Below are 8186 nucleotides of genomic sequence, written 5' to 3'. Positions count from 1 at the left end.
AAAAGGAAGAAAAAGAAAAAGATGGTTACTCTATCTTTTGATATTGGAGCAAAGAAAAAGAGAGTAATAGTCTTTGAAGAGTAGCAAGTGTGATCATGCTGAAGAGAATTTACAACTACTGGTAGCCATTTCCCAGACTCTAAAGGAAAAAGCTAACTGTTCTCCTAATACTCATAATTAGTGGAGGGGCTAATAATTATTAATAATAATTAGCTAATAACCTAGGGGAATTGGAGACAGCACCTGGAAGAATTGAATATATGTGAATGGGAGTTGGATATTAAGACAAAATGAGAGATAATAATGAGTGATATGACTATGTAAAAGTTGAGAGTATGAATCAATATATAATCCAACTCTCCAAACCTTGAGAGTGGCAGTCCTGTGTTATATATGGAAAGAGAAGTGACTTTTAATGGGCAGACAGAATTCTGAGGAAAATTTCATACCTGCATAAAGTATAGAATTGATGCCAAAATTTCCTGAGATGAGAGACACATTTAGCTCCAGGCCCTCTTCAAGAGAAACATGTGAATAAAGAGAGCTATCTAAATCCAGGGAGAGGACTGTGGGAAACTGAGTGTGGACCACAACATAGAATTTTCACTCTTTTTGTTGTTGTTTGCTCGAATTTTGTTTTCTTTCTCATTTTTTCCCTTTTTTATCTGATTTTTTCTTGTGCAGCATGATAATTGTATAAATATGAATACACATATTGGATTTAACATATTTTTTTAACATGTTTAAATATATTGGATTACTTGCCGTCTAGTGGAAGGGGTTAAGGGAAGAAGAGGAAAAATTTGGAACACAAGGTTTTGCAAGGGTCAGTGTTGAAAAATTGTCCATGCATATGTTTTGAAAATAAAAGGTTTAATAAAAAATAAAATAAAAGAGAGACATGTGGAGGGACTTTTGAAACTGCAGGTGCATAGGATAAGCAAACTCTTTCAAAAGTCCCAAATTTCTAATTTTTCCCTTTTGATAAATTTCAAAATGGAATAGGGTCTTCTATTTTGGTTTGCATTGAGATGTCACCTCATTCTCATCTGAAAACTTCATTTACTCATGTATTTTCTGGTCTAATTTATATAACTTTTCTGATTTCTGTTTAGATAAATGGGTTTCCCCACTATTCAGTATTTGTGATTTTGTGTGTGTGTGTGTGTGTGTGTGTGTGTGTGTGTGTGTGTGTGTGTATGTGTAAAACTAGTGATTGTTGGGAAATTAAGCTAAGAAATACCCTAGCTCTTAGAATGAAGATACCACAGATGTAGCTTTTATTCTGAATCTATTGTACCACTAAAACAGCAACATTTTAGAGGGGCAGAAAGATATAATTCCAATCAAATACTCCCCTTAGAAATACACAAGGTCCCTACTTACTTACAGTCTCCCATGGATAGGAGTGGTTCAGATTCCAGAACTGAGAATCATCCCTTCATTATGGCACATTTATCTATTTAGATAAATCAGGGGAACATACATATTTTATATGGGCATAAATAACTTACATGAATTCATGAGGGCTGTTTAAGTACAGCTTCCTATAGCTAATTTGAGGTATTTCAGGTGCCAATCTTTGTGCACATTGTTTTTATTGTTACCTTCCCAGAAACATCAAGGTCTTGTCTAATGAGTCGTGTTCTCCTTAGCCAAAGTATTGAAGCTTCAGTTTGAGTATTTATGATCTTCCATTGAATAGACTGGATTTAAAAAAAATTTTTTTTGACTGATTTTATCTCTTTGCTTTCCAAGATACTCTCAAAAATCTTTTTCATAATTAAAAATGTGGCAAGTAGGCCAGTAGGCCTAGTAATGAGGCAAGTAGGATAAATTTGATTATTATAATTTTACAGATGATGAATTTGAGATCCTGAGAAGTAAGTTATTTCATTAAAGTCATATAGCTATTTGTGGCAGGGTCAGGATTAGATTAGGATTTAATTGTTGACTCCTTCAAAACTACAATTGGGCAAAGGGAAGCCAGTGAAGATATGTGACCAATAAATAATAAAATAAAATATAAAGAATGAAAAATGGAGGAGAATGTGACACATATCATAAGAAAAACAACTGATCTGGAGATCAGATCAAGAAAACATAGGAATAATTGGACTACCTGAAAGCAACAATAAAAAAAGAATCTTGATATAATAATGCAAAAAATAATTAAAGAAAATTGTCTAGAATGTTAGAACAAGAGGGGAAAGTAAAAACAGAAACAAAAAAAAAATCCATGGATCATTACCTGAAAGAGATCCTACAAGGAAAAGTTACAGAAACATTGTTGCTAAATTTCAAAAACCACAGGTCAAGGAGAAAAATATTACAAGCAACAAGAATAAAAATAATTAATACATGGCAGAGTCATACTTAGAATCACACAACACCTAGCAGAGGCTACATTAAAAGACGGCAGGTCTTAGAGCCCTTTATTTTTAAAGAACAAAAGAACTAGAGCTGTGGCCAAAAAAATCATACCCAGTAAAATTAAACATAATACTGAATGGAAAAAAGGATATTCAATGAATTGCCATACTTTCAATATTTTGTTGCAAAAAGACCTGAACTTAATAGAAATTTTAACATATAAGATCCAAGAGAAATTTGAGGTAAACATAAAAGACTAATTTCAAGGGACTCAATTAGGACAAACTATTTATATTTTATACCTGTAAACCATATATGTTCAAGATTGTCACTAGTAATCAGTAGTTCAAAAGTAATTGGGGATAAAGAAGAGCATGATATGATTCTAAAAAGGGAAACCATGTAGGAAAAGATAAAAATAATAATTATGTTACACAAATGAGGTGTGAATAGGGGCCGGTAGAGCTGGAATCCTATAGTCATCAGGAATGGCTTAAAGGGGGAATAATACATACATACATATAGATAGATAGATAGATAGATAGATAGATAGATAGATAGATAGATAGATAGATCAGGGTATATAGATGAAAGGGAAAGGGATAAAATATGTAGATTAATGGGAAGGTTATAAAGAGAGAGGAGAAAGGAGTAAAGGTTAAGGGAAAGATCTTGGGTGTGGGGCAGGTAGATTAAATAATAAAGTAAAGTAGAAGGTAGAAATAAAGCAGAAGAATCAGTAGGGATAGGAAATAAGAAATATATACAAACATAATAACAATGATCAGGAGTAGAATTTATTAGAAAAAAAAGCAAGCGTTGTAATCATTGATCTCAAAAAAAATTAAAGCTAAAAATAGATTTAATCAGAAAAGAAAAATAAACTGCACAACATGTCAGCCATATTAATGAATTTTGTTTTAGATTATTTAAAATAACTAGATAGTATAAGGTTGGAATATTGCTGTGGTATAGGAGATAATGAGTTGGTGGACTTAGAAAAATATTAAAAGTCTTGGATTTATGAGAGACAAAGTTATCCAGTTTCAGAGAAACAGAGGACAAACAAGCATAGAATAGCCTTACATAGATATATGAATGTATATATGTATTACATATATGTATATATGTGTTTGATTATAGATATCTATGTATATCTATGTATATATATGTAAATATGTAGGTAACATGTGTGTATGTATGTGTGTATATATATTTGTGATAAATTATACCCTTCTTGGGGGATGTGGGATGGGATGGGGGGGGAAGGAAAAAAAGAACAAAAGAAAACTTACAAGGAACCAAAGAAAATATGGACAGTTTGGAACATAATGTGTAGTATTGGTTACATAGCTTTTCTTGAACTGGAAATTTTTTGTTTCCTATTTTGAATCATCTTTTATCTTCTGCTGTGCACATAGCAATGTTTTTTCTTTTTTTTTTTTTTGTTCTTTTTCTCTTTTTTTTCTGATCCCTAAGCTTCAGGTACTTTCCTTAAGATCATGACATATGCTTATCTTCATCATCCCTCTAGCCTATTCATGACAACACCTCTAATTATCCCCATTTTAGTAGCAGCCCATTTCCTTTGGTCTTCCTACTTCTCACTAGGTGGCTACTGAATATGTCACTGAACACAGACAGGAAAGCTTGGCTAATAAGCACACTGTCTACTTGCAGACACCAAATTATCATGTCAATGTCTCACTATTTCCAAAGCCTGACCCAGTGGGAGAGGAGGGTTGCGTGGGATAAGATTGAAATGAGTTGAGTTGGTGAGAGCTTGTTAATAATCACAAGGAGATTCACACCCCAAAAGTCCGAAAATAGGATGCAGAATCAAAAGGTGCTAAGTTAGAGAAAAAAAGAAGCATAAGAACCAAGAAGCTAGATGGTTTCTAAGAGCAAGAACAAGAATCTGAACTCTTAAATTTATGCCCTTGCTCTCCTAGATTTAAATTAAAATCACCCCTTCCAAGAAGGCTTCATTTATGAGTCTCATAATTTTCTGGTCATTCTTTTCTTTGACCCCTTAAGCCTGAATCATGGGTAGAAATCTTAACATCTGAATAGCAGACATCTTGAAGGGGAATTTTTGAGATTGCTTTTTGTTGTATTGAGGCAACTGTGTGGGGAGAGTAAAGGGGCAAAGAAAGAATACAAATATCAGATTCTTGTATTTTCTACACCAGTGGTTTCCAGCCTTTTTAAAGTATAGCCCATGTCCCAGCAGCCTGTACATTTTTTGGGTATGCTGTCCAAACTTACAATCTCTTGCTTGCTTTATCCCTACTTTAAAACTGACTCTGGGAAATCTCAGAAAATAGCTCAAATGTAGTATGTCTATGTCTTCGAGTATTTGTATTAAAGCTTCCCTAAGCTAAAGCTTCCCTAATAAAATTCCCTAATAAATTCTTCCCTAAAGAAAATGCAGAAAAATATATATAGAACTCATAGTCAACAGATTCTTTGAATGAGTCAAGCATTAAACCTAGATTTCAAACCTAGTGATATCTAAACAAGAGGTGTCGATGTCATGTTTTAAAAGTTTGAGAGACATAATTTTTGAGTAATTTATAATGTTATTAATAAGGCCAATAAAAGGACAGTCATTTGGCTGTCTCTCTCTAAAACAAAGGTAATTAAAGGCAGTGAATTCATGGCTTATATGCCCTTTGGAAGAGAAGACTTCCTAAGAATGGAATCAACCCTGATTGGTTAACAATTAATGAGAGAATGAATATTATAATGAGGGATTGAAAATGACATCACTCTCAAAGAGAGACTCTACTTATCCCAGACTACCCCAGTCTGAGGCAAAGATTTTTTTCCCAGTCAAATTGAGTAAAGTATAGTGACTTCCTCACTTGGGTACAGTCTGAACAAGATAATTAAGAAAGCCTGAAATAAATTAAAATAGAAATATTAAAAATTAAAGTGGAGAATATTTAATGAAATAAATAAAATACAATAAAACATAGCTAATATTAGATTTAAAAATTAAGTCATTATATTGCCTTCTGGAAATCCTTATGTATGGATTGATAGGCCCTGTTCCTACTTGAATTTGATTCCACTGCCCTAGACAATAATAGAGGAATTCTGAAAGAGGGGAGGATGGAAAGGAAAAATGAGTTCAATTTTGAACATATTGAGTTTAAGATGCTTTTAACATACAGTTCTAGATATCCAACAAGCAGTTGGAAATATGAATCTAAAAGTCAGAGACAAATTAAGATGGTTAGGTAGATCTGAGAATCACTTGAATAGAGAATTCGTGGGAGCTGATGAAATCCCTAAAGGATATTGTACAGAAAAGAGGCCTTAGGGAAGAACTTGGTGGGATGGTTAGTGAGCATGACTTGGGTGAGATGCACTTATGAATATGAAGATGTAGATATTTTGGTTCCAAGTTAGTTAAATTCCATTTTAAAGGGAACCAATCTACACCTGCACAAAATTATGACTAGTACAGACCAGTAACCTTAGGCATCCCTGACCTGATAAGATAAATGATCGGAGGTTCCTGAGGCACAAGCTTCTTTACAAATGACAATCCAGCCAAGCCTTCTTTGATCCAGATAATTATCAGCTCGCGCGCACACACACACACCCACCCCCATACACACATTCCTGCCTGTGCCTTTCAACTCAGCTCCTTGCTCAAGATTGCTCCTTCAAGGAGTAAAAGGGATTACTTAGAATGGACTGCCTCCTTTTGAAAAGCCCAGAATAAAGATGTAGCTCATCCCACTAAAGTCTGAGCTAACTAATTCAATCCCAACTCATCTACACTGACCAGAATAGGTCACATCTTATGGAAAAAGCTAATTGATTTTATATTCACATACAGCTCTTTTTCTATATCTTTTCTGTATTTGAAGTAAAAGATCTTGCTTCTCTTGTGTGTCTTGAAGTTTTTCTTTCAAGTACCACAATACTTTGAATAAATCTTACATTTTGATTTTTTAATTTGTAATTGTTGCCGTGTACAATGTTCTCTTGGTTCTACTCACTTCACTCAGCATCCTTTCATGGAAGTCTCTCCAGGCCTTTCTGAAATCATCCTGCTGGTCATTTCTTACAGAACAATCCTATTCCATACCATTCTTGTAAAATAACTTATTCAGCTAATGCCCAACTGATGGGCATCCATCCACTCAGTTTCCGGGTCCTTGTGTGCGTGTGTTCTATATAGACAAAGCCCTGAAATCAAGAGAATCCCAATACTAAATAGGAGATGACTGGGGCAAAAGGATTTAAAGAAAACGAAAAAAAAAGAAAGAAAAAAGGAATGATTTCCATTCTTTCTGCTGTGTGCTTAAAGCAAAAAAAAAAAAAAAAAAAAAAAAAATGAATGGAATTAAGCTGTGAGCAGGTAAGATTGTCATCTGTTGGAAGGGCAGAGATTTTAAGTTGCTTGTGAGAGGGAGAACAGGGATTACAAATGTCTTCAGGTTCTTTTTTGAAGCTTCTGAAGCTGCTCAGGATCCCTCATTCTAAAGTTTTGTCTTAGCACCATGCTTGGAGCATAAGAAGCATAACAAATGCTTGTTTCCTTTCCTTTATTTGAATTCAGCTCAAAAACCATTTAGCTTCTTTTGGGTCTGATTCATATCATCCTGGGGACTCCATTGTGCAAAACTGAAGAGAAACTGAGTAAAGCTGAGGTAAGGAGGTTCTTTTTAACCCCCTTAATTCCTTTTGTTCCCCTGTAAATCTCTGGCTGTTCCCCGTGCCCGGAATGTTCTCGATCTCTATCTCAGCCTCCTGACTCCCCTGACTTCCTTCAAAACTTAGCTCAAATCGATGTCTGAAGAATTCGTTCCTCCTCTCTGTCCCCATCCTCTCGTCAGGGCCTTCCCCGAGATCGCTTCCCATCCGCACTGCAGCGTCTCCTATATGGATGCGCGTTTGCAGGCAATGTGCAATGTGGCCCTTGCTCGTGCTCGGGGTTGTGGGGGAAGGAAACGAGCAATCGTTAGGGGCAGGCGCTGACAGGTTCTTGACAAATATGATCTCATTCGGTCTTGACCACGGTTCTGAGAGGGCAGTTTCTGCAGTTTTGCAAACTGAGGCAGAAGAAGTCATGGAGCTTGCTCCTAGTAGGAGTCAGAGCACGGACTTAACTGCAATAACCGATTCTGATCCTGGGAGGCGCTTCGGACACTTGGTTCAATTCCGTGTTCAGGCAATAAGGGCTTTATCCCGGCTCCCAGTGGGGGTGACTAAGATCCCAGAAGGGCTTAAAGACAACTAATTAACTAAGGAAATGCGGATTTAGGACGGGGTTTCCAGGCGTCTGCCTCCCGGCGGAGCCTCTCCCTACCGACCACTGGCTTCCAGTCAGAGTAACGAGATCTGCCCGTCTGAGCAATTAGAAAACTACGGGGGCAGCCAGGCTGGGTTGCCCAGTCAACAGAGCTGAATTCTGTTGAAATCTGGGATCTCAGAATCATGCTTTTAAATAATTGAAGGAAATGTTAAATTTCAGTTGGAGATTTCTTTGCTATCCACGCAATGTCTCCCTGAGCCGAACATTTCCTCCAGGACTGATTTCTGGATTTTAAGTTTCAGGTTGTAGTTCCTTCTGCTTTACGTCCCCGATATTTCCCTTACAGCAAAGAATAATAACAGAGAGGGGAATCGTTCAAAAGGACCGACCTAGCGACCAAATCTGGCCTAACTGCAGTGGTCTATCCCCAGAAGCTTCAAAAGGGGGACGCCGACTATTCTCGCTGCCTCTGGACTGCACAGTTCTGTCTCTTGCAATGGCCTGAGGCCTTTATTTGGCTGGAGGAAGGTCGGCGTTC

This window comes from Sminthopsis crassicaudata, chromosome 2 (genome assembly GCF_048593235.1).
Source record: "Sminthopsis crassicaudata isolate SCR6 chromosome 2, ASM4859323v1, whole genome shotgun sequence".
NCBI lineage: Eukaryota > Metazoa > Chordata > Mammalia > Dasyuromorphia > Dasyuridae > Sminthopsis > Sminthopsis crassicaudata.
The sequence above is the reverse complement of the archived record's forward strand: the minus strand, read 5'-3'. Positions refer to the sequence as shown.